This window comes from Notothenia rossii (assembly GCF_949606895.1).
Source record: "Notothenia rossii genome assembly, chromosome: 4".
NCBI classification, from domain to species: domain Eukaryota; kingdom Metazoa; phylum Chordata; class Actinopteri; order Perciformes; family Nototheniidae; genus Notothenia; species Notothenia rossii.
This window is the reverse complement of record NC_136902.1, coordinates 94,488,504-94,514,114: the sequence shown is the minus strand read 5'-3', so window position 1 is coordinate 94,514,114 and position 25,611 is coordinate 94,488,504. Positions and strand designations below refer to the sequence as shown.

The 25,611-nt window shown below is 42.0% G+C and overlaps 1 pseudogene across 1 annotated transcript; it reads right to left on the bottom strand.

Annotated features, from left to right (window-relative positions):
- Positions 1–1,977: 1,977 nt before the first annotated feature.
- LOC307035008 (olfactory receptor 10J4-like) lies at positions 1,978–14,021 on the bottom strand (annotated as a pseudogene). The gene is made up of 2 exons: positions 13,663–14,021; positions 1,978–2,535 (listed from the first exon to the last, which is right to left on the bottom strand). The product of its transcript is annotated as an olfactory receptor 10J4-like (transcript).
- Positions 14,022–25,611: the final 11,590 nt, after the last annotated feature.

Sequence of the window (25,611 nt, the reverse complement as noted above, 5' to 3'; positions counted from 1 at the left end):
AACGATCTTATCTGGATCAATCCCTGCGTACAATTCCCTCAAATCAGAAACAGTTATATGCTGACTGCAGCGGGATTTGAACCACTACCCCCCTGAGCCACAGCCTCCTTTAAAGGTCACTTGAATGCCATCTATTTTACTTGCTTACTGATTTTTCTTTATTTTATAGCCCAAAACTCAACTTTTCAGATCTGCTTTTGATCTGATATATTTTAAGTGTGTTGTTTTCACCCTATAAAGTGTCTTTGAGTTTCTAGAAAAAGCGCTGTATAAATAAAATGTATTACTATTATTGTATCACTAATGTGTGCTTTACTTTTTCATTATTTCATGTCCCTTTTTCTTTTTCTACCTGCTATTCGACTGTTGCTGTAACACTGGGAATTTCCGCGCTGTGGGACGAATGAAGGATTTCTGACTCTGAGAAAAGTCCCCAAGAAGTAAAAAAATAAATGTATTTAAATCACAATAGGGTCAACAAAAATCAAATGTAAATGTGTCTTTTATTCAATTTGCTAAATGGTAGAAAAATAGGAATAAATTGGAGGATAAAGAAGTTATCTAAAGTTATATAAAGATTAATTAAGTCATGAACTAATAAGAAATAGGAAATAAAGGAGGAATAATAAATACAAATAAATAAAAGCTAAAGGGTGATAAACAAAAAAATAATAATATATCTTACTTACAGTAAATAAATACAGTTTATTAATAATTCTGTGAAAGAATCATATTAAATGTGTCCACCAGAGGGCGCTGACACCACTCTGTGAAATCTTTATACCCTGTTTTTTATTTCTTAATATTTCTAATATTCATTTTTAAATCCCGCTCACAGACTCTTTATTGATTGTCTGTTCGTCAAACAATGAATTAAATATATTATAAGAGCACGTTCCAAAACATATCTTTATAAAATACTTTTATATTTAAGTCGCAGTGTCATGAGAGATGGCTGCAAACATCGAGTTAATATTAGTTTTATTATGTTCATGTATGTGTTTATGGAAAACTCTCTGAAAACATTTCTTCTGATTTCCAATTATATAATTTTTCTGCCGAAAATTAAAACCGCTTGAAATAAAAACGAGGCATTTGTTTCAGAGCTCACAAACTTAAAGCATAAAGCTGATGTTTGTATAGGAAGAGGTCAGAGCTGGAAGTTCCAACATATTTTTGATTTACTATTCTATTGCTTTTTTCAAATAGTTTTGACTTTTTTCATATTTTTCGAGATGCTATTCAATGTCTTTTTGTTATTTATTGACTTTTTAAAGAGTTTTTTTTATATTTTCCACATATTATACACTGTGTTTGATTTTTAGTGGTTACACTTTCTGTGTGATCGTTTTCTGGCCACTCAGTATGTGTTTACAGCCATGAACCCCCCTCTGTGCCCTCTGGTTGTCATGTCCATAACACTAACAAACCCTGTGCCCCCCCCCGAGGGTCTGTGTGGCCACTCGGACACTAACAAGCTCCTCTAAAGGGCTAATTAGCAAGCACTGCATCGTGGGAAGAGTCTCCGTGATTACTGATGTAAACACACACACACACACACACACACACACACACACACACACACACACACACACACACACACACACACACACACACACACACACACACACACACACACACACACACACACACACACACACACACACACACACACACACACACACCTGCACATGTGGTATAATAAACTGTAATAGATGTAAATCTTATAATATACACACCAATCTTTACGGGTATTCAAACCTATCCATATTCTCTAATCACCCTCATAAATTCATACACACGCTCATGTAATAACCTTGCATTGTGTGCATACATAAACCTCACACTCATGCTATTAATGATAATTATCACAATCAAACGCTGTCTTGTATTATCTACATCCTGCCGACAACTCTCCGATCAAGAAGAAACGGGACAGGTGGATTCAGGTGCATCCAGATAGGGTTTATTCATCACTCAGTTCACGATCACACTTCTCACGACAATACAGATTTTGGAAAATGTCAGGCCGTACATCACAGCGTTGAGGAGAGGCTGGCACGTGAGGAAGTATAACGATAATAAGATGCGGAACATGGTTGGAACACCGCTCATATCAAACCCTGAAGTATGTCAAAGCAGCAGCCAAAAGAGAAGTTGAGGAGGGAAAAAAGATGAGGTGTGCAGGTAGTGACAGCTTTCTGTCTGCTCTGCTTACAACCAGAGAAACACACTCTGAGGATCTTAATGTACGTGTAGAGGATTAAAATCAGAGGAACGAAGAACGTGCAAAGACACACAAAGAGTCCATACATATTAATAACAGTAATGTGAGAGCAGGCCAGTTTAACAATGGAGTAGTTCCCACAGTACACGGCATTGGCGATGTTCCCACACAGCTGCAGAGACACAGTCAGAGCTATCATGAAAACACAGATTAACAGCGAGTAAAACCACGACACGGCAACAAGAGAGGCGACCCTCCTAGAAGTCATACGTGTGTTATATTGCAGAGGATAACAGATAGCAAGATATCTGTCATAATACATGACGGTTAAGTTTAAATATTCCACACACACATAAGAATACACAGAAAAAGCCAAACTCTGATTCATGCTCATGTTCATTAATGTCTGCTGTCCGAACGCTCTGAAGGAAGACTGACGCTTTACTTCCTGTGATGATCTAAACAGCTGTTCATTGGTGCATTTTCTGAGTGCTAAAATCCGGTGATGGCTATACAGACCAGGGGTCAGTCTTGAGACTAGGGGTCGTTCCTGAGACTAGGGGTCATCTCTGTGACTAGATTAGATTACTTTATTGTCATTACATAATGTAAGCAGAGTGTAATGAAATTAGGAGGGTCTAACCAGACTAGGGGTCGTTCCTGAGACTAGGGGTCAGTCCTGAGAATAGGCGTCGTTACTGAGACTAGGGGTCGTTCCTAAGACTACTGGCCAGTCCTGAGACTACTGGCCGGTCCTGAGACAAGTAGCCGGTCCTGAGACAAGTAGCCGGTCCTGAGACCAGGGGTAATTCCTGAGAGTAGACTAGATTACTTTATTGTCATTACATAATGCAAGCAGAGTTTAATGAAATTAGAATGGTCAAACCAGACTAGGGGTCGTTCCTGAGATTAGGGTCGGTCCTGAGACAAGGCAAGGCAAGGCAAGGCAATTTATTTGTATAGCACAATTCATAAAGTGATGCAATTCAAAGTGCTTTACAGGATCAAACAGATAAAACACAATACATTTTTAAGATGGTCAAAGTGAGAAGAAATACACAAACACACAAAATAATTAAAAGAAAGAAAACCATGTTTAACAGTTCGAAAATGAGAATATTTAAATTTTAAAAGCCATGTTGAAAATAAATGTTTTTTGACCTGATTTAAATGATTCTAAAGTGCTAGCCATTCTCAGATGTCCTGGGAGTTTGTTCCATGCATTAGGAGCATAGATGCAGAAGGCTGCTTTCCCACGCTTTGATCTCACAAATGGAACAGTGAGCTGGCCTGCGCCTGAAGACCTAAGGGGTCTGCTGGGTTCGTACCGCTGAAGGAGGTCCTTGATATATTTGGGTCCTAGCCCGTTTGGTGCTTTATATGTGTGCAAAAAAAGCGATCTCAGCACTGGAGTGATGTGATCTGTTTTCTTTGTCCGGGTTAAGATTCTCGCAGCAGTACTTTGAATTAGTTGGAGTTTACGGAGTGATTTTTTTGTGAGGACTGTGAAGATGCTGTTGCAGTAGTCGAGCTTGCTAAAGACAAATGCATGGACACGTTTTTCAAGGTCTTGCTTGGACATAAGGTCTTTAATACGCAAGATATTTTTTAGATGGTAGTTAAATTATACCTACGTTTCTTGCTTGACTTTTCGGTTCGAGTAATAGTGATTCCAGGTGTGCAAAACATTTAATTCTCTGTTCTTTGGTTCCAAAAACAATTACTTCTTTTTTTTGTGTGTTGAGCTGTAAGAAATTACGGCACATCCAGTCATGTATTTGTTTTAGACATGTGATCAATAAATCAGTAGGACCGTATTCATCTACAGATGTAGCACTTCATTTTAGACTCCAGCTTACAGCTTCCTGCCTACGACCTGCCTAACACCAGTATAGAGGAATGTTAAGCCCTCCCACTATTTTCCAAGAGGGCGTTGCCAGATTTTCAATTTCAGGTTTTAACCAGGAGATGGCGCTTCATTCACAAATACAGAAAGACAAGCTTCATGGACTTTCAGTTGTGTTTTGAAGAGCATTTGAGCACATCAATATTTTAGATCAACTAAAGTATATCTAATCTTGTAATTCAATAATATATTCTTTATATACTAAATAATCATAATTATAATGTAAATGTTTACATTACACTTCTTTATTTGTTATGCTCATAATTTTACCTTTACAATCGTTTGCTTTAATATGCAGTATATTTTTTGTATATTTTTGTGTTTGCTTCCTCCTGCTCCCTTTCGGACACATACTGTATGATTTATTATTATTATTATTAATATGAAGATATTATTAAGATAAGATGTTACTTTATTGATTGAACATTTTAGTTTAGAATGTGCTGTCCCACGGTAATTCAGAAGGCTCACAGGTCACATTCAGACCTTTATTTAAAACAATAGGTGCTTTCACACCGTCTACAGTTTGATTTGTATAGAGGGAGCTCTGTGGCTGAATGGCCAGCGATTAGGTGCGGCGCATTTATCATAGGTGATCAGAGCTAACTGCCTGCCGTCAGATTTCATTTAAAAAACAGATCTGATTTTAAGTCTATTTCTGCGCTCATAAAGAATGATAAGAATAAGAATAATGCGTATTGAACTGGTTTCATTAATTAGTGAGTTTATTTAACACTAGAACCGCCAATCGGGTCAATTTGTGTGATGTGTGTTGTGTGTGTGCAATGTAACTTTTTTTCAATAAAATATTAAAGTCTCCCAGTCCGTGACTTTTCCTGAAAGTGTGTTATGTAGCACCCTATGTTGTTAAAAATTGCATTCTAATAGCGGGATTTGACGGGTTTAGGTAGGCCTATACAAAAACCTCTGGCGGTTCTAGTGTTAAGGTAATTAGGTACAGTAGAAGCCCTTTTTTATCAGTAACGAATTTAGCAGTTGAACATAAAAGTCAACTAACTGAGGGTCACTTGCAATGACAGTGTTGTGTCTAACTGTAAGCTTGTCACTCAGAGTAACCTACTGTTAATTTAGCTGCTGGAGAAGAAAGATCAGGGGGGGAGGGGGGGAGAGAGCTGTGGTTGATGGGCCATTAGTTGTGTAAATACACAGCTGAGAGCTGCCGTTTCATTCAGACTGTTTAAAAAACGGTAACAACGGACTATTTTTCAAGATCAGGATCCCAAAGCGTAGCGGAGGGATCTTGAGGCTCCATTAAAATAGTCCCTACGAGGCTCCATTAAAATATAAATATTTTTAGTGAATTACTGAGTTTAGGCAAGTTAATAACGTTTTAATGAAGTTGAATACAGTATATTCATATTTGTCAGTGATTTCATGTCAATTGTGTGTGTGTGTGTGTGTGTGTGTGTGTGTGTGTGTGTGTGTGTGTGTGTGTGTGTGTGTGTGTGTGTGTGTGTGTGTGTGTAGAGGTGTGTGTGTGTAGAGGTGTGTGTGTGTAGAGGTGTGTGTGGTTAAAACACTTTCATGAAGTGAAGGAGGTTTTCCTTCTATAAAACAGCTGTGGGCAGCAGTGAGTGTCACGGACATGAATTCATAGATCAAGGCAGACTGGTGCACACACTCTCCTGTCCTGCCAGGCGACACCCCGTTCTAAGCCGTGTCCCTCACTCCTCACATCACAAACTGCATCCCCACAAGTGTATTATGTTGTTACATCATTTCAGATGTTATGTTTCACTTGTGCTCTGTCTATGTTCAGTGATGCAAACTTGTCACCTTTCGGCGAAATTTCGCCGTTTTGAATACAAAATAAGTCGTTTGTGTGATTCATGTAGTTCTGCAATAAAAATATTTTTGGGGTATGGGGGGGTCTGGGACCCGGAGTAATCTGCGGCCGTGAGCTGTTATGTGCCATCATGACACGCATGGTGTTCTTTTTTTATATATTATAATGAAGTACGAGCTGTGTGCTCGAGTCTTCCTGCCTGTCGGCTCTGCTCATGGACAAGCCCGCCTTAACCTGCCATCAGGCCCTGGGGCTGATAGTTTTTGTAGGCCCCCTATTTAAACAACAAATCAAAGTCATTTATAGCCTGGGCAGGCTCTGTGATCGCACTTCTCCACTCTGCTCTACACGCGCCTGGTCCTCTCCTCCATATGAGTGACGTATCGGGCCTCCCTCATGTATTTGTCCGGTTGCCGTTGGCTCCCCTCCACGTAGCAAGTCCTCGTCGTCCTCTCCATCTCCTCCAACAGATAATGTCCCTCCTGTCTGTTTTTCCTCTCCCGCTACTCCATCGCTATCAGAACCAGACGGCCTACTTGTCTCCGAGGCCCCGCGGCCGGCACCGCTACCGCTCGGTACAGAACTCATCTGTCCTTCCTCCTCATCCTGGCCTACAGGTTTAAAATAACCTGTAAGCTTCGGCATTTTTTGTAACAGCTGCTTGTCTCGAAACTCCTTTTCCCTCAACAATTTCCTTTTCCGAGCGCCACTCTCAAACTTTTTCTTCACTCAATCACTCGCAATTTGAATAAGTCACATGTGAAACATATTATCATTCTGACGTGTGGGTGTTTGTGTATATTTGCGTTTGTGTGTATTGTGTTTGTTTCCCGGGGAAAACACTCACGAGAAACACCGGCTGTTGTTATGCCTGCTGTGACGTCAAGTTACTCCGTTCTCCGCTTGTAATTATGCCGTTACAAGCTTCAAAGTTGTATTTATCATCTGAATTTGCCGAAACAAGTTTAATATTCTGAAAGCCAAGACTTTGTTTTTTTTAAATCAGATGAAAACAAACTGTAACGGACCTTGCCGTGTTATCTATGATTACTATACGTCTTACATTAATAATTTCAGTGGAGGGAAGGGGGGCGGCGCTGTGGAACAGCAGAGTGGCGAGGGAGAGCTGTTGTCTTCCCTTTACAAGCTTCAAAAATGTATTTATCGTGTGATTTTGGAAATGAAAGTTTCATATTCTGAAAGCCAAGACTTTGTTTACTTAATATTTCTTTTAAAAACACCCGAAATAAAAAAATAAAAAAATTGAATTTTTTTTTTTTTTTTTTTAATTGGCACATGATAGGCCCCCGATCTCCGTAGGCCCCTGGGCTTCAGCCCAGGTCAGCCCGTGCATTAAGGCGGCCCTGCTCATGGATGTATAATAAGGCTCTGCTGCTCCGAGATGATGGTCTAGCTTCAGCAGCTACATTACCTACGGGTGCGTTTGTTAATATTAACTCTGCGTCCGGAGTCACTGTGGCACAGACTGGACCGCTGGTGAACAGCTGTTAGAACGGGCCGTTCAGGTGTTCAGAGCAGAGCTCCCTGTCGGAACTGAAAAGTTTTTCTGTGGCAATATTATTTAAGGAATCGTTGAGCTAGCTAGCTAGCATACATTGTGTCACTATCTGCTAACGTTAGCTTTAGCCTTCTATTTCTAATAGTTTTTTTCATAGGCTATAAACAGAGGTGGTATAAGTATATATATTGTACTTGAGTAAAAGTAGAAGTACTCAGATCTTGTACTTGAGTAAAAGTAGAAGTACTCAGGTCTTGTACTTGAGTAAAAGTAGAAGTACTCAGGTCTTGTAATTGAGTAAAAGTAGAAGTACTCAGATCTTGTACTTGAGTAAAAGTAGAAGTACTCAGGTCTTGTACTTGAGTACAAGTAGAAGTACTCAGATCTTGTACTTGAGTAAAAGTAGAAGTACTCAGATCTTGTTCTTGAGTAAAAGTAGAAGTACTCAGGTCGTGTACTTGAGTAAAAGTAGAAGTACTCAGATCTTGTACTTGAGTAAAAGTAGAAGTACTCAGGTCTTGTACTTGAGTAAAAGTAGAAGTACTCAGGTCTTGTACTTGAGTAAAAGTAGAAGTACTCAGATCTTGTACTAGAGTAAAAGTAAAAGTACTCAGGTCTTGTACTTGAGTAAAAGTAGAAGTACTCAGATCTTGTACTTGAGTAAAAGTAGAAGTACTCAGATCTTGTTCTTGAGTAAAAGTAGAAGTACTCAGGTCTTGTACTTGAGTAAAAGTAAAAGTACTCAGATCTTGTTCTTGAGTAAAAGTAGAAGTACTCATATCTTGTACTTGAGTAAAAGTAGAAGTACTCAGGTCTTGTACTTGAGTAAAAGTAGAAGTACCAGAGTGTAGGAATACTCTGTTGCAGTAAAAGTAGTCATTGTGCAGATTGGTCCATTTCAGAATAATAGATATGATGTGTTTTATAATGATTGATCATGAAAGTGTTCTCAAAGCTGGTAAAGGTGCAGCTAGTCTGAATGACTTTGTATACTGCAGGGTAGCTGGTGGATTTACTCCAGGTGGAACTAAAGTCTGATTTAACACTTGATTAGATTTCACATCATTCATCCACATCTGTGAAGTAACTAAAGGGTTTAAATACATGTAGTGGAGTAAAAATACACCATGTACCTCTGAACTGTAGTGGAGTAGAAGAACAAAGTAGCAAAACATTGAAATACTTAAATAAAGTACAAGTATCTCAAAATTGTGCCCATGTATAGTACTTGTTGAGTTTATGAACTTAGTTACTTTACACCATGTGGCTATAAAGATAGAAAGACTAAGCCTTGCACAGAGGCATGAAAATACATTTTCAAAATCCTCAACAGTGCTGCCAAAATTATAAACTGACTGCTACACAATTAAAATAAATGCTTTTTATATATTTCTATTATGTGACTCTTTGGCGTTTCTGTTATTATTAACACTGCTGCTTTAGTTGTTCTGACTGCTAAAATCCTCTTTTATTCCGTGGGGTGGGGGAGCCGGGGGCTCGGATCCTTGTCACCTTTTTCATACCTGATGAGTTTGCATCCCTGTATGTTAAAAAGCCTCAGTCACCTTAATTCATGTAATAAAAACATCTCAGGTCAGTAACACTCAAAGCTAAATGTGCAATACCATGTTCAGCTATGTTACTATTTATAATGTTATTGTTGTTACATCAGAAGATGTACATATTGGAATGATTTCTTAACTTACAGTAGGCCATTTTTTACAATGTGTGTTGGAAGGATTTATTAAATTACTATGAATATTGTCATTGTTGAAGGCTTTTAGAGAAGGATGAACTATATGCCTGAATTATATAACATTTTATACCTAAAAACATAAAAGCCACAATAAATAAGTCACAATTATTGCAGTTATTTTTACCTCCCGTATTGCTTTCAACCCACCAGCTTTTATGGTGTTGTTACGTCACTAACTGTAAGCTTGTCACATACAGTCTATGGTCACTCAGAGTAACCTACAGTTAATTTAGCTGCTGGAGAAGAAAGATCAGGGGGGGAGGGGGAGAGAGCTGTGGTTGATGGGCCATTAGTTGTGTAAATACACAGCTGAGAGCTGCCGTTTCATTCACACTATTTAAAAAACGGTAACAACGGACTATTTTTCTTAGCGGATGCATGTCAATTTAAATCAATACATACAACTATTTTTTAAATCAATAAAAACATTTTCTAAATCCATAAAAGCCTTTAAATTAATACTGGGAGTCATGTCGTTACTTTGTTGAGAATGTGGCCGTGTAATAAGCGGGATAATTTGCAGCGACTTGTTCCTTATGGGGAAAATAACACCCGTCATGCAGATCAGGATCCCTCCGCTACGCTTTGGGATCCTGATCTGCCGACGAGGCTCCATTAAAATATAAATATATTTAGTGAATTACTGAGTTTAGGCACGTTAATAACGTTTTAATGAAGTTGAATACAGTATATTCATATGTGTCAGTGATTTCATGTCAATTCGGCGAACATAAACATAAATGATCGTGGTGAAGATGATGATTAAATTAGGATTACAAATCGAGAGCCGGGCTGCATTTCCTCCCGTTCGTTTTTTTCGACTAAACAACATTATTTTGTTAAATAACAACATGGTGATGTTTTGTAAATGATTACATGTCTCTTAACTAGCACAGAGTATGATATCCGTGACATATGGATCTTAACAAAGTTCCGCTATACATCCAGCGTACTGTATCTGACTTTATTTCACATGAGCTCCAGTGTGGAACCCCACTGCACCCCCTGATGGATCAATGATCCATTGCAGCTGGCTTCATTATAATTACATTTATCTATCACGGGGGCGGTCTTAAGTCAAGCTGGAGGTTTTCCCTTGAACGAGGGCAGATCACGTACCAATCGCGTTTCAAACTGTCTGAAATGAATCGCTACATCTGTATGGAAAGTGGCAGCATGTACAAATTGAATAGAAGGGCCCCGAGGATCGACCCCTGGGGAACTCCACATGTCATTTTGGTTCTGTCCGATGTACAGCTACCAATTGAAACAAAATACTCTCGGTTTTCAGGAATGTAAACCATTCTAGGGGTCGTTCTTAAGACTACTGACCGGTCATGCGACTACTAGTCAGTCCTGAGACTAGGAGTTGTTCCTGAGACTAGGGGTCACTAGATTAGATTAGATTACTCTATTGTCATTACATAATGCAAGCAGAGTGTAATAAAGTTAGGAGGGTCTAACCAGACTAGGGGTCGTTCTTGAAACTAGGGGTCGTTCCTGAGACTAGGGGTCGTTCCTGAGACTAGGGGTCGTTCCTGAGACTAGGGGTTGGTCCTGAGAATAGGGGTTGGTCCTGAGACTAGGGGTCATTCCTGAGACTTGGGGTTGGTCTTGAGACTAGGGGTCATTCCTGAGACTAGGGGTTGTTCCTGAGAGTAGGGGTTGGTCCTGAGACCACTGGCCGGTCCTGAGACAAGGGGTCGTTCCTGACACTAGGGGTTGTTCCTGAGACTAAGGGTCATTCCTAAGACTACTGGCCAGTCCTGAGACTGGAGCCAGTATTGAAAATAGGGGGTCTTTCCTGAGACTAGGGATCGTTCCTAAGATTACTGGCCAGTCCTGAGACTACTGGCCAGTACTGAGTCTAGGGGCCGGTCCTGAGGCTAGGGTTTTTTCCTGAAACTAGGGTCCGGTCCTGAGACCTGACTAGGGGGTTGTTAGTGAAACAAGTAGCCAGTCCTGAGAATAGGGGTCATTCCTATTGTTTTAAATAATGGTCGGAATGTGACCTGTGAGCCTTCTGAATTACCGTGGGACAGCACATGCTAAACTAAAATGTTCAATCAATAAAGTAACATCTTATCTTATCTTAATAATATCTTCATATTAATAATAATAAGTGCTACATTAGTACAGCTGGTTTTTTATGTTTTACCTTTAATATTTTGTTATGCATGCTTCTTAGTTAACATTAGGCTGTCTTTGGCCCTTTTCTTCTGTAACAAGTGTCCCCGAACGAATAGGACGAATAATTCTAATTCTGATTCTGATCAGAACCATATACATTTTTAATGTTATTATAGTTGTCTTAAAATAGATTTCTATCTGTGTTTTGAAGTTTTCTTTTTATGTATGCACCAAGACACCAAGTCAAATTCCTCGTACGTGTCAACCTACCTGGTAATAAACCTGATTCTGATTCTGATCCCATTCCTGCAAATAATAAACTGCAGGGTGCATTGAGGCTGCTTCTTTAAATCTCCCACAAATATCGACAGAGAAATAAAGCATGACCTGTTGCAGAATGACCTGCGGCACATCCTTTTTACACGCCGCTGAATTCCCTCATGGGACACATTCAGAGACGGTGAGCATCGTTTAACCTCCTGATCTCTGCAGCCTGCCGGGCTCAATAACACATAACATACATGAAGGTTTAAGACTGAAAAGTTGTATTTAAAGCACAAATCATATTTAGAAAAATAGCCTGTGTTCTCAGCCTTGGAGAAACTTGACGTGTTTTGAAATGTGTCTGAACCTCCCTTTAGTGGTTCATTGATAAAACAGATATTTCAACGTGTGTCTACTTTGTTCATGTGATGTTGAGGTTAATTTCAGTAGTTGTGTGCTTTAATGTATTTACAAAGTGTGAAGAGGAGGCAACTTTAGAATAGGGAACCTGTTCAGGTGAATTAGAGTCAAACTAATAGCTTATTGGTTATAAACAAGACTTCACTTTAAAATAGGGAACCTGTTCTTAGATAGAAATACCAATTGTTGTTGTTATTTAGACACAATTAACAGTTATAGTTACTTATTACTACATAAGAATAGATCATATTTGTTAAGTGTTATTATGGGAGAATTACTGCCTTATTAGGCCCATATTGAGCAGTGCATATTAAGAACCAAACTCATGTACAACTTCCTTACTTGCAATAAATAAGTACTAATTGGAGGGCTATTGAGGAAAACTCTCAACTAATGGCGTATTACTGGGAGAATATGGTCATGTAGAATAAGGCATTAATAAGTGTTTTATAGTGACTAATAAAGAGCCAATATACTGCTAATAAGCATGTTAATTAACAACTAGTTGATGGTGAATTTGTGTACCTTAATATAAAGTGTTACCGAAACATTTATTATTTTAGAGTCAAACACTTACTCAACATTTGACACAATGTCTAGTTTATTTGTACAGAACCTTTTAACAACAGAGCAAAATGACAGTCTTTATATCAGACAGGCATGAAGAAAATGAAAATAATAGTATCATACAAAAACGTTATAAGGAATCAGACGTATTTTTTTTACAGATCTAAAGATATTGTAGTTGTTTTTCAAGCTGACTTTTATGTTAGGATGAATCCTTGTACATTTCAGGAACTGCACTTTATGTTAAATGTGTTTGGGCTCATTGCTCGCTGTATGAGGCAGCACATCCTCCCTTACGGTCATTGTAAAAATATAAATGCTTTCCAGATTTATATTTGCGGCCTTGAGTGTGAAAAAAAGCCAAATATGTTATTTTTATACAAACCTAACATATCACAAACTTAACAACTTGTCACTCAGAAAAGTAATCCTTATCACCCTTCCTCCAGGTGTTATTGATGCTGAGGAAATAAAATACATGACTTTAACATTAGCCCCTTACACTTTACCAAAGAGAAGACTCTTACATATGATGCAGATTTTTGTTAAATTCAGTCCATATATTAAAGGGTTGAAGAGCGGTGGGAAGGTGATAAAGTACAGAGATAAAAAAATACGCAACATGTTGGGAACACTGCTCATATCAAACCTGCTCTGTATTATTTCAAAAAAAGCCCCGAAGGAGAAGTTGAACAGGGAAACAAGGTGAGGTGTGCAGGTGCTGAGAGCTTTCTGTCTGGTCTGTTTGGAGCCAGAGAAACACACTCTGAGGATCCTCATGTAAGAGTAAAACATTAAAATGATGAGAGCAACAATAACAGTACACGTGTAAACAAGTCCATACAAATTATTGACTGTAGTGTCAGAGCAGGCCAGTTTAACAATGGGGAAGTTATCACAGTACACTTTATTAATGATGTTCCCACACAGCTGTAAAGAGGCACTCAGTGATATCATGACAGAAACATAAAGGATGGGGAAAAACCAGGTTAGAGCGATAAACATAGCAGCTTTGTTAGAAGTCATACGTGTGTTATAATGCAGAGGATGACAGATAGCAAGATATCTGTCATAAGACATGATGGCTAAATTATAAAACTGTACATTTCCATATGTATACAGAGAGAAAACCTGCAGGAAGCAGAGTGGAGCAGAGACCGTGTGAATGTCAGAGAGGATCTGAACCAGAAGGAATGGAAACAACCCTGTACTACCATACAGTTCATTTACAAACAGGCTGCACAGAAAAAGGTACATAGGTTCATGTAAGCTCCTGTTCACACAGATAACCACAATCAGCAACACGTTGGCACCTATGATACACACATATAAACACATGACAATCGTGAAGAACAAGTACTTAAAAACCCCCGTGTCGAAGAAGGCACTCAGTATAAAATATGAAACATGAGTAGAGTTCACCATGGTCCTCCTCATTTAAACATGCAATGAAACAGCTGATATACTCATCTCTCCTTAAAGTCTGTATGATGTTCAGATCAGAATAACGGAGCACATTTAGTGGAGGACATTGTGTGAAGCTGCAGACTCACTGAGCTCAGACCCCCTGCTGCTTGTACCTTCTTCAGTGAGGGGAGCCAATCACAGCACTCCATCCCTATTGTCAAAGGACCCACTGACCGACCTGTAACCATAGTTTAGAAAAATAACATGCTAACATTAGTCGTAATTAGTTAGAGTTGTTTGTATGACCTAATTTATGTATTTATTTGATCAAGGACCATGCATACAAATACATTCATCTCAGAAAAAGAGAAGAGATGATTTATGCCAGATTTGAGCAAATATCTAATTTCCATCTGCAGTCCTGAGGTATTTAGCAATCAACAGTCTTTACATCAGGCAGGCGTGAAGAAAATACATATTGTAAAAATATCAGTATTATACAAAAGCATTATAAGGAATCAAAATTCCTTTTTCACAGATCTAAAGATATTGTAGTTGTTCTTCAAGCTGACCTCTATGTTAGGATGAGTCCATATGAAATATACTTCAGTAGCCAGACCTTTAGATGTATTATTATATTTTGTTAAAAAAAAAGCCTGAGTTTCAGAAAATCTATTTTCAACCTTTCAATATTATGTTTAAGATTGATTTAGGGATGATGGCGAACATATCATCTAGATCAGTGGTTCTCAACTGGTGGGTCGCGACCCATAAGTGGGTCGCAGACCGTACGAAGTGGGTCCCAGATATGTGGGAAAAAAGTCAAACTTTTATTTTGAAGGCCCGATTTTCCAACGCTGTGCAGCAGGCGTTGCACTGGAAGTACCGGAGACCATACACGGTTTTGAAAACTTCTGTCACGTAGTGATCATCTTCTCAATAAAACATCTTTGCTGATGTTTTTTCGAGTCTTCTGGCCAATCAGAATCAAGATTGTTCCCGGAAGTCCCCACGGAGAATAACTTTACGGTAGAACTATTCTTTATACATCTATGGCTACAACTTCAGATAAAAATGAACACATAATGAAATATGACCCCGGGTTTGATGATTGACAGGTCACAGAACAATGGGGGCTATCTCCCCTTACCCACAAGCATTCTTTAGTTCTGTGAAGGGATATAAGGGATATATGACCTGTACTTCACTTTAATTAATAATGTATGCTGGAAAGCGTATATATTACTGCACAATCTTTTGTTGAATAGATTTTAGTGGTTCAACATTTTGGGTCGCGATGTATTGACCAAGGAAAAAGTGGGTCCCGAGGCCTGACCAGTTGAGAACCACTAATCTAGATATCCTTATTAAAGACAGGGTAATGTGTTGCATTTTAATAAAGCTGTAGCCTCCCTATCTGCCATATATATATCTACCTAAGCTCTACATATATATATACATAAGCTCGGTATATTTGCGGCCCTTTGCACAGCCAGAAATGTATAGGAAATAATTACAGAATAATTATAGTTGAATTTTAAATCATTACGGATTAGAGTCAACGTCAGGGGCTTAGGGTTAGGGAATGTTCCGGTATTTGGACAAAATTAACATGGGATCACTCCGGTCAATGTACGTACTTCGTCTCACTGGAATATTAATGGCCAGATTGAATACAACATCGACCCAAATTCTCCGGTCAATGACAGGAGAGTTTTGAAAGTGACAAAACACTGTTCCACACATTTAAAAACACTTAATCAATGTTTACCCAGGATCCATGCACCTTTCCTGGCTTGTAAAATGTGGTGATGCGCCCTGGAGGTAGCGGGCAGGCTCTGTGCGTGGTGCTGAACCCCAGCCTGTCTAAGTGGAATACAAAAACAAACAAAGACAAACACCTTTAAGGTCACCAGGGTCGTGAGGTTCTGGTTCTGGCGGTGTGCATGGAGGGGTTTGACCTGGCTCCCTGACACAATGCACATAATCTGGAGCTCGCTGGGGTCCCGCAAATGCTTTAATCACACTTTTGTCCATTTGCCTATCAGTTTGTTAACGAAGTGGACAGAGGCTGTTTTTTGCCCCTAAAAGTGACTTTTAATGGTGGGTTTTGCATTTAAATGATGGGTCTTATCATTGTGGAGGGTCCCCGACACAATGCAACTAGTCTGGAGCTCGCTGGGGTCCCGCAAATGCTTTAATCACACTTTTGTCCATTTGCCTATCAGTTTATTAACGAAGTGGACAGAGGCTGTTTTTTGCCCCTAAAAGTGACTTTTAATGGTGTTTTTTGTATTTAAATGATGGGTCTTATCATTCTCCAGGGTCCCCGACACAATGCAACTAGTCTGAAGCTCGCTGGGGTCCCGCAAATGCTTTAATCAGGCGTTTTAACACTTTTCCCCACGAAAATGATTTTTAATCATTTTTTCGGGGCTATATAAATCAAATTCCGGTTAATGCGGAGCACAATCGTACCTTTTACTATTTTAATGTATTTGCATGATATATCTTTGGGCTATAAAAGTGACATATTTGGATGACTTTGTCAGTTTATGGAGCTTATCCCACAAATCCCGGATGATCCGGGCCAAATTTGGGAGCTCATAGGCAGCCTGCCATAGGCCCCCACCCGTGGAAAGAAAAAAAAATGAAAGAAAACGGTCAATTATATGTTAAAATAATCAAAAAATGAACTTTTAAAATTACAACAGAGAAGGGGAGAAGGGGGTCCCGAAGCGCCGAACACTTTTCCCCTCCCCCGTTGCAAGGTACAACGGAGAGGGGAATCCAGACTTCCCCTCCTCCGTTGTAAAAAACCGTTCATGTTTTACAAGCTACCTTCTGCACGAAATCGGAAACCCGGTTTTTGAGAGGACTCAGAAAAAAAAACGGCTGTGTAACTTCATGGAGGAATTCATCCGCTGTATGTGCACTTTGGCTCGGATACATTTTGTTGCCTGGAGACCCCCCAGCATGGTTCTTACCAAACTTTAAGTTTTTGAACTGGGCTCTAGAGGAAGGTAAGGGGAGTTGACAGGGGACTCGATCCGCCTCATGAGGCACTATTCTCGGATACATTTCAACACTTTTAGCCCTTTTTGATGGTTCTCCAAAAAATAACTCTGACTTTTTCAGAGTGTGGAGGAATGCAAGGGGAGTTGACAGGGGACTTTACCCGCCTTATGAGGCACTATTCTCGGATACATTTCAACACTTTTAGCCATTTTTGATGGTTCTCCAAAAAATAACTGACTTTTTCAGAGTGTGGAGGAATGCGAGGGGAGTTGACAGGGGACTTTACCCGCCTTATGGGGCACTATTCTCGGATACATTTCAACACTTTTAGCCATTTTTGATGGTTCTCCAAAAAATAACTCTGACTTTTTCAGAGTGTGGAGGAATGCAATGGGAGTTGACAGGGGACTCAATCCGCCTCAGGAGGCACTATTCTCGGATACATTTCAACACTTTTAGCCATTTTTGATGGTTCTCCAAAAAGACAAGTTAGTCTTTTTTTTCCCTTCCTCTTCTGATTTCTCACTGATTGAATGGCAAACGCGACCCGCCATCGGAGGACCTCCGCCGGCCCGGCCTCGTGCCGGTGCTCTGGCGGTCGGTTCCTCCGAACTGCGGGTTCGACTCTGATGGCCGGGAGGGACGAGGGAAACGTCGGGGGGGGTCTGCTGGAGGCTCCTGCTGGAGTCTTGCGTTCACTGGGACCTGGCTCGAAAAACTCGAAACCCTGACTCCAGTGCGGTGTTGCAGCCATGCGCCTCCGGGTACCAGACTCCCCTGCCTCCTCCATGTTGCGTGGGCTGCGTGGGGGTAACCCTGCGTGTCCGTTACCCTGCGTGTCTCTTACCTCCCAGGCCGACCGATATGAAGCGTTTTCAAGACGAACCGTCTGACTCAGGGGTCCCACCACAGGTTCCGTAGCGGGGTGGAAGTTCCACCTCCCCACTTCGCCGCGGAATGCAAGACAAACACCTGTTTCTCTCATCCTCCACTGTGGCATAGCGGCCTTAGTCGGCTGCGGCATTCAGCAATTGGCCTTGCTCCGGGCACAGGACCCTACTTCATCAAACTACCTGTTTGATCCTGCGTAACAACCACATATATGCTTGTCTGCAAAGACATTGATCGAATGGCAAACGTGACCCGCCATCGGAAGGCCTCCGCCGGCCCGGCTTCGTGCCGGTGCTCTGGCGGTCGGTTCATCCAAACTGTGGGTTTGACTCTGCTCCTGGGAGCGCATATATGTTTGTCTGCAAAGAGGGACATGCCTGGTCCCGCCCAGGTGTTCTTCTACGGCTAGTGCCCAGCCAGCTGCGGTATCATCAAATTTGACCCGCCATCGGAGGGCCTCCTCCCCGGGTCCAGCTTCCGGTGCTTGGCGGTCGGTTCATCCAAACTGCGGGTAATCCTGGAGCGGACAAAGATATGTGTATTTGCCTGAAGGATGGAAATAAACAAAGAATGATATTTTACAGGACATGATGGATATGTGTTTTTTCCAGGCCTTTTGGAAATAAACCAAATGTGATTTTGCAGTGCATTATATAGCTCATTTTACCCATGTGATGTTGTGCAGTACATTACTGAGCTCATTTAACGATATGGTCTACCAGGCGAAGTGGGATGCTGCCATGTCCCAACTGGTCTCCGGAGGAATATAAGGAGAGTTGACAGGGGACTCTGCCCAGTGCTCATGAACCAAATGAGGGGTGTGTTAGAGGGGAAGGCTCTGGCTGTTTCTGCAGCCTCTGCATCTACCTTCTCTCCCCACCCCGATACCAGCGCGTGCCTGCTGTAAAAGGCAGGTGCACGGGCTCTCACTGCCACTAACTCGGAGCCTGGCTCCCGAGCAGCACGTTCTCCCCGGCAGTCCGCCAGCAGATGAAAAACACCCACCTCTCCGCCTCTTCCGAGGGACGAGGGAACCGCGCGGGGGGGTCTGCTTGAGGTTCCTGCCGGGTGCTCCGTACTGCGTTTCACCGGGACTTGGCTCGAAAAACTCGGAACTCTGACTCCAGTGCGGTGTGGCGGTCTCGCCCTGGCCGTCCACCGTGCGCCTCCGGGTACCTGACTCCCCTGCCTCCTCCGGGGGCAGGTGCGAGGGGTTCAATGCCTCCTCCCCCCGCTGCGGCGAAACCCGGAGCGGGACGGAGCGCCCGGAGGTACTGTTATCCCCAAGTTTTTGTACCCAAAACTGTCTTGTGAGCTCGTGGCAGAACCATGAAACAAAAAACAATCAATGTATCGGACCCATCCACCAGTTGGTGCGGAGGTGGGACCATTTTAACCAGGTGGTAACCCAAGTCCTCCCCTTGGTCCGTGTTCCCTGCATTGAAGCATCGGACCCATGGTTGCAATCACCAGTTGGCTAACGCATATAAACGGAGAAACAGAAAACCATTTAAATAGAATTCATTGTGTGTGTTTTTGGAAGGATGTTGACCGAATGCCCGGTGTGCAGTCTCCGCTATCTGGCTTTGAATAAGCACCTTAAGCACAAACATGCAGTGCGGAACCTGGAGGAAAGAGGCATCATTCTTAAAATGGCCAGTGGTAGAATAAATGTTCGGACCAAACCCTCTCCCATCACAGGGTGTTCGTATGCTGGGAAGAAACTACACCGTCATGTAACTCGTGACCACCCTGAGTTCTCCCGAGATGAGGCACATCAGGTCATGGCAAGGCTGAAACATAGTGTGGCCATGCAGTTGCTCCATGACCTCCGAGAGACTAATCCCATCATTGGAATGGCTACATTATTGGATATAGACAATGAGGAGGAATACCCGGTGCACCCTCCACCCTTCTCCCCACATACCGAGTGTGACGAAGAGGACTGCATGCAGGTGAGGCTGGACAATGTGGCATTGAGGGCTCAGAAGGATGCCCTCATTGATGAGGTGAAGACCCTGCGCTCCAGGCTAAAACAGGGTCTAAAACCCAGGAAGCAGAATGCCACTGCTGCTCTGCTTGAGGAAGACGAAGAATGTATACGATTTAAGGGCGTAGCAATCCCAAGTACCCCCGACATGAACTCAGTAGCCTCCGGCAGCAATACCCCTCTCAAGACCCCGGTGAAGACTGTCATGCGGTCCATAGAAGCCTCTGCGAGTGAGACCCCCCTCAAGTCTGTGATGCGGTCCCCAGAAGCCTCCGGAAGCAAGACCCCGGTGAAGACTGTCATGCGGTCCGACAAAGCCTCCGGTAGTGAGACCCCGGTGAAGACTGTCATGTGGTCCCCAGAAGCCTCCGGAAGCAAGGCCCCGGTGAAGACTGTCATGCGGTCCCCAGAAGCCTCCGGAAGCAAGACCCCGGTGAAGACTGTCATGCGGTCCGACAAAGCCTCCGGTAGTGAGACCCCTCTCAAGTCTGTGAGGCGGTCCCCAGAAGCCTCTGGAAGCAAGACCCCGGTGAAGACTGTCATGTGGTCCCCAGAAGCCTCCGGTAGTGAGACCCCGGTGAAGACTGTCATGCGGTCCATAGAAGCCTCTGCGAGTGAGACCCCTCTCAAGTCTGTGATGCGGTCCCCAGAAGCCTCCGGAAGCAAGACCCCGATGAAGACTGTCATGCGGTCCGTAGAAGCCTCCTGTAGTGAGACCCCTGTATGCCAGAAGACCCGTGCTCCAATAAGCTGAAAGCTAATCTGGCTAAGGACTGGCCCTCTTCCCAAAATCAATGGTGCACTGGGAAGGGACGGGGGAATACCATGCGTGAAATCACGTTGCCTAAAAGCATGGAGACGTACATTCAGACATACAGAGGTCATTGTGAGGGTCTCGCACCGACAGTAAAACGGAAAGAGAATTGTATGTCCAATGTCAGCCGGATAAAGAACTTCATAGTATTCATGGCCCATGGTGTTGACCGGCTGTCAGACTGGCTGTTTCTAAAAGACACAAAGAGGGTCCGTGGCTGGAGCAAGTATATTTCAGAGTCGGGCCGGACAGTCACAACATCGCTGTTGTTCCTGAAGACTGTGAACCATTCCCTGAGGTACTTGTCTGCATCAAAGCTCCGGGGGTGCAGGCTCACCCAGTCTGATATGACCCACATCATCAGAGAGGTGAAAGCCAACATTAACGATTTGAAAAAGTCTGTCACTCTCCAGCAGTTTAAGGTGAAGAGGGACAAGCTGGATCGTCTGCCGAGCCAGGCGGAGCTTCTCGCCGCCATGGCGGCCGCTGAGAAGCGCATCCCTGATCTCCTTGACCTGATGGCTAGCAATCCGACCTCAATCACCAAGTACCTGCTATATGGCTATCTAACCCTCCATTGGAGCCTCCTGTATGGCCACCGTCCGGGTGTGTACGCAAACATGACCAGCACGGAGGTCTTTGAGGCGGACAGAAGGGGCACTGCTGAGGGCTACATCATCCACGTGCAGGATCACAAGACTGCCAAGACATTTGGTGAAGCACAGCTGGTGCTTACAATAAAGGAGTTTAGCTGGGTCATCAGTGGATGGGGATAAAAGAGGGCTTGTCGGGTCCTCAGAGTGAATTCTTCCTTTTCACATCGGGGAAGCACGCCTCCAAGAACCTGAACGCTCACTTGAAGAGGGCTTGGGCTGATGCTGGGCTAGAAACAGCCGTCACCTTCACCATCTTGCGCACTGCCCTGGCTGACAATATCAAGCATCACCAAGATCCAGAAAGCAGGTCGATTCTGGCTAGGTTTATGTGCCACGACGTAAGCACTGCAGACCGGTTCTACGCGAATACGCCTGGAATAAAGGAGGGATTGAAGATCCGCTCCATGTTCAGGGCGGCGGCAGCAGCTGCAGCAGCATCATCATCAGAAGGAGGTCTACCACCGTCAGCTACCTCCGAAGAGGACTCAGGCGCGGAGAGCAGCGATACCTCTTCTTCAGGACCGATTGGTACTCCTGATGAGGGGAAAGGGGCCGTGGACTCAACCTTTTTTCCCCGGTGCACTGTACAAGTTAGACGGCTAATATGGCCCCCAGGCCCCTGTTAATCATGTTGTAATCATGTTGTTATTATGTTTATTTTGTATACTGTTTTTGTAAAAATGGTGTGATAATTAAATAAAAAAAATAAAAAAACATTAGTATAACCTTGAAGGTTCCCAGGGGCAAATACAGTGCCAGGTATCAGACTATTTAAACAATGTGTACCAATGATTAAGACACCTTCCCTGGCTTGTAAAATGCGGTGATGCGCCCTGGAGGTATCAGACTATTTAAAAAAACTTTTCCCTGCCTTTCAAACACGTAACCCTGGGTGTTTTAGCCTGTCATTTTGCAGGATATAATTTAACATGTAACCTGTCCTGGAAATGGACATATTCTGTGCATTTCCAGGAGAGGTTCCATGTTAAATGATATCCTGCAAAATGACAGGCTACAACTCTCTTCCATACGTTTAAAAACACTTTTCCGACTATTTTAAACAACTTTTCCCCGCCTTTCAAACACTTGTTCCTGGGTTATAGCCTGTCATTTTGCAGGATATCATTTAACATGGAATCTCTCCTGGAAATGGACATATTCTGTGCATTTCCAGGAGAGGTTACATGTTAAATTATATCCTGCAAAATGACAGGCAACAACTCTCTTCCAGACGTTTAAAAACACTTTTCCCGATCATTTAAACATTATTTATGGCTTGTAAAGTGCGGTGATGAGCCCTGACAGTATCAGACTATTTAAAGGGTTACCAGGAGCATGAGAATATCCTCCACAGAAGGGGTGGTGGTGCCGTGAATAAGGCCGAATATGGATACCGATGTGCGGACGGTAAAGCACCGCAAAATCCACCCCCTTTAGGTTAACCAGGGGCATGAAGTTCTGTAGGGTGTGAACATCTGGGTTTAGTCCGTGGGGGAGTGCTTAAGTCCGGGAGTCCGGGGACTCACGGTGTGCAAGGTTATGGAAGTGCCCATGTCAGGGACACATGCTGGAGGTCTGTGGTCCGTCCTTTGGGGGTCTTGGAGGGGCCACAGAGAGGAGATTTCCCCGGTCTCTGTCCTGGATGAGTGAAATAAACAGAGTCTCCATGTCAGGGACACATGCTGGAGGTCTCTCTCCCGAGAGTGGACGTCCATTGCCTGTAAATTGGTCTAACATTAGGTCTGTCACTTTGGCTAACCGCACCACTGTCTGTCGTCTCCCGCGAGTGGACATCCATTGCCCCTAAATAGGGTTAGGGTTATGAAGGTTTAGGCAACACACTATGATTTTTGTAGGTTGAGGCAACAAAAGAACAACTTCATTAGTATTAAAGTTTTAGAAGGTACTTTACATGAATATAAACCAATAAGAAGCATTTGTGGTAACACTTTATATTAAGGTACACAGATTCACCATCAGCTTGTTAATTAACATGCATATTAGCAGTATATTGGCTCTTTATTATTCATTATAAAACACCTATGAATGCCTTATTCTACATGACCATATACCGGTTCAAGTCCTGAACAGACCTAAATATGGAGTGTGGACTGCTACTTGGAGAGGTCCCAGTTCACCTCCTGCCCTGCCCTGGTGCCCTTGAGCAAGGCACCGGACAACCCCCTGCACCCCCACTCCCATTGCTCCCCGGGCGCTGTACCATAGCTGCCCACTGCCCCTAGTGCTAGACTCCTGGTACTAGGATGGGTTAAAATCAGAGAACACATTTGACTGTGTGTGCTTTGTGCTCTGCATGTGAGACCATTAAAGAGGGTTTCATCCCTCCGATTCTATCTATCTAAGGAAGTTGTCGTACATGAGTTTTGGTCTTAATATGCTCTGCTCAATATATTGGATGTATATTTGTGTAAAATTTGTACTGAAGGTTAGACAGGAAACAGGGTACAGGAAGTATGATAAAGTGAACTGAATAGCATGGCAGTAGACTGCTACTAATTTTCCCGATGCAACCTGAAGAGTAAAAGGGTCAAGTCTGTCAGAAAGCAATGACTGTAAGTGTAAGTGTGAGCCTTACACTTACACTGTAAGGATTACTAACATGTATTGTGTTTATGTGATGACATTTGGAGATGTTTAAACTCAATGAGAAAATGCGTTAGCATTCGCGCTAGCGTTAGCTATACTAGCCCGTATACATGCTTATTGCACAGCTAGCATTAGCTATACTTAAATAGTTTTCACTTACTTGCATGTATGAGATCATTAAGTGCCTTGTATCTTCTTTTTTATAGTTTCACTCCGTTTGAATGTCAGTGGACTGCAAATAAGTCAATAAAGGAGCATGGCTGCTCATTCCCTGGCTCTCAAAAGAGTTTGGCTGGCTGTTTAATCTCTGTTCACACTGAGACAGTACAACACAGAGAGAACAGTGCACCTATTGTGTAAGTACAAACAAGCAGGTCACAAAGTATGATCACAAATACATAGACTCTTTTAAAAATCTGTTTTTATTAAAAAAGTACATGCTGCATATCTGTTCTCAGCCTTGGAGAAACTTGACATGTGTTGGTATGTGTCTGAACCTCTCTTTAGTGGTTCATTAATAAAACAGATATTTCAACGTGTGTCTACTTTGTTCATGTGCTGTTGAGGTTAATTTCAGTAGTTGTGTGCTATAATGTATTTACAAAGTGTGAAGAGGAGGCAACTTTAGAATAGGGAACCCGTTCAGGTGAATTACAGTCAAACTAATAGCTTATTGGTTATAAACAAGACTTCACTTTAAAATAGGGAACATGTTCTAAGATAGAAATACAATTGTTGTTGTTATTTAGACACAATTAACACTTATAGTTTCATGTCTTGTTACATAAGAATAGATCATATTTGTTAAGTGTTATTATGGAAGAATTACTATTCTTGTGTTACTACTGCCTTATCAGGCCCATATTGAGAAGCACATATTAAGACCCAAACTCATGGACAACTTCCTTACTTGCAATAAATAAGTACTAATTAGAGGGCTATTGAGGAAAAACTCAACTAATGGCGTATTACTGGGAGAATATGGTCATGCAGAATAAGGCATTAATAATTGTTTTATAATGACTAATAAAGAGCCAATATACTGCTAATAAGCATGTTAATTATAAACTAGTTGATGGTGAATTTGTGTACCTTAATATAAAGTGCTACCGAAACATTTATTATTTTACAGCCAAACAACATTTGACACAATTTAAAGTTTATTTGTACAGAACCTTTCAACAACAGAGCAAAACGACATTCTTTCCATCAGACAGCCATGAAGAAAATACATACTGAAAAATAATAGTATCATACAAAAACGTTTAAAGGAATCAGACTTATTTTTTTCACAGATCTAAAGATATTGTAGTTGTTTTTCAAGCTGACTTTTATGTTAGGATTAATCCTTGTACATTTCAGGAACTGCACTTTATGTTAAATGTGTTTGGGCTCATTGCTCGCTGTATGAGGCAGCACATCCTCCCTTACGGTCATTGTAAAAATATAAATGCTTTCCAGATTTATATTTGGGGCCTTGAGTGTGAAAAAAAGCCAAATATGTTATTTTTATACAAACCTAACATATCACAAACTTAACAACTTGTCACTCAGAAAAGTAATCATTATCACCTTTCCTCCAGGTGTTATTGATGCTGAGGAAATAAAATACATGACTTTAACATTAGCCCC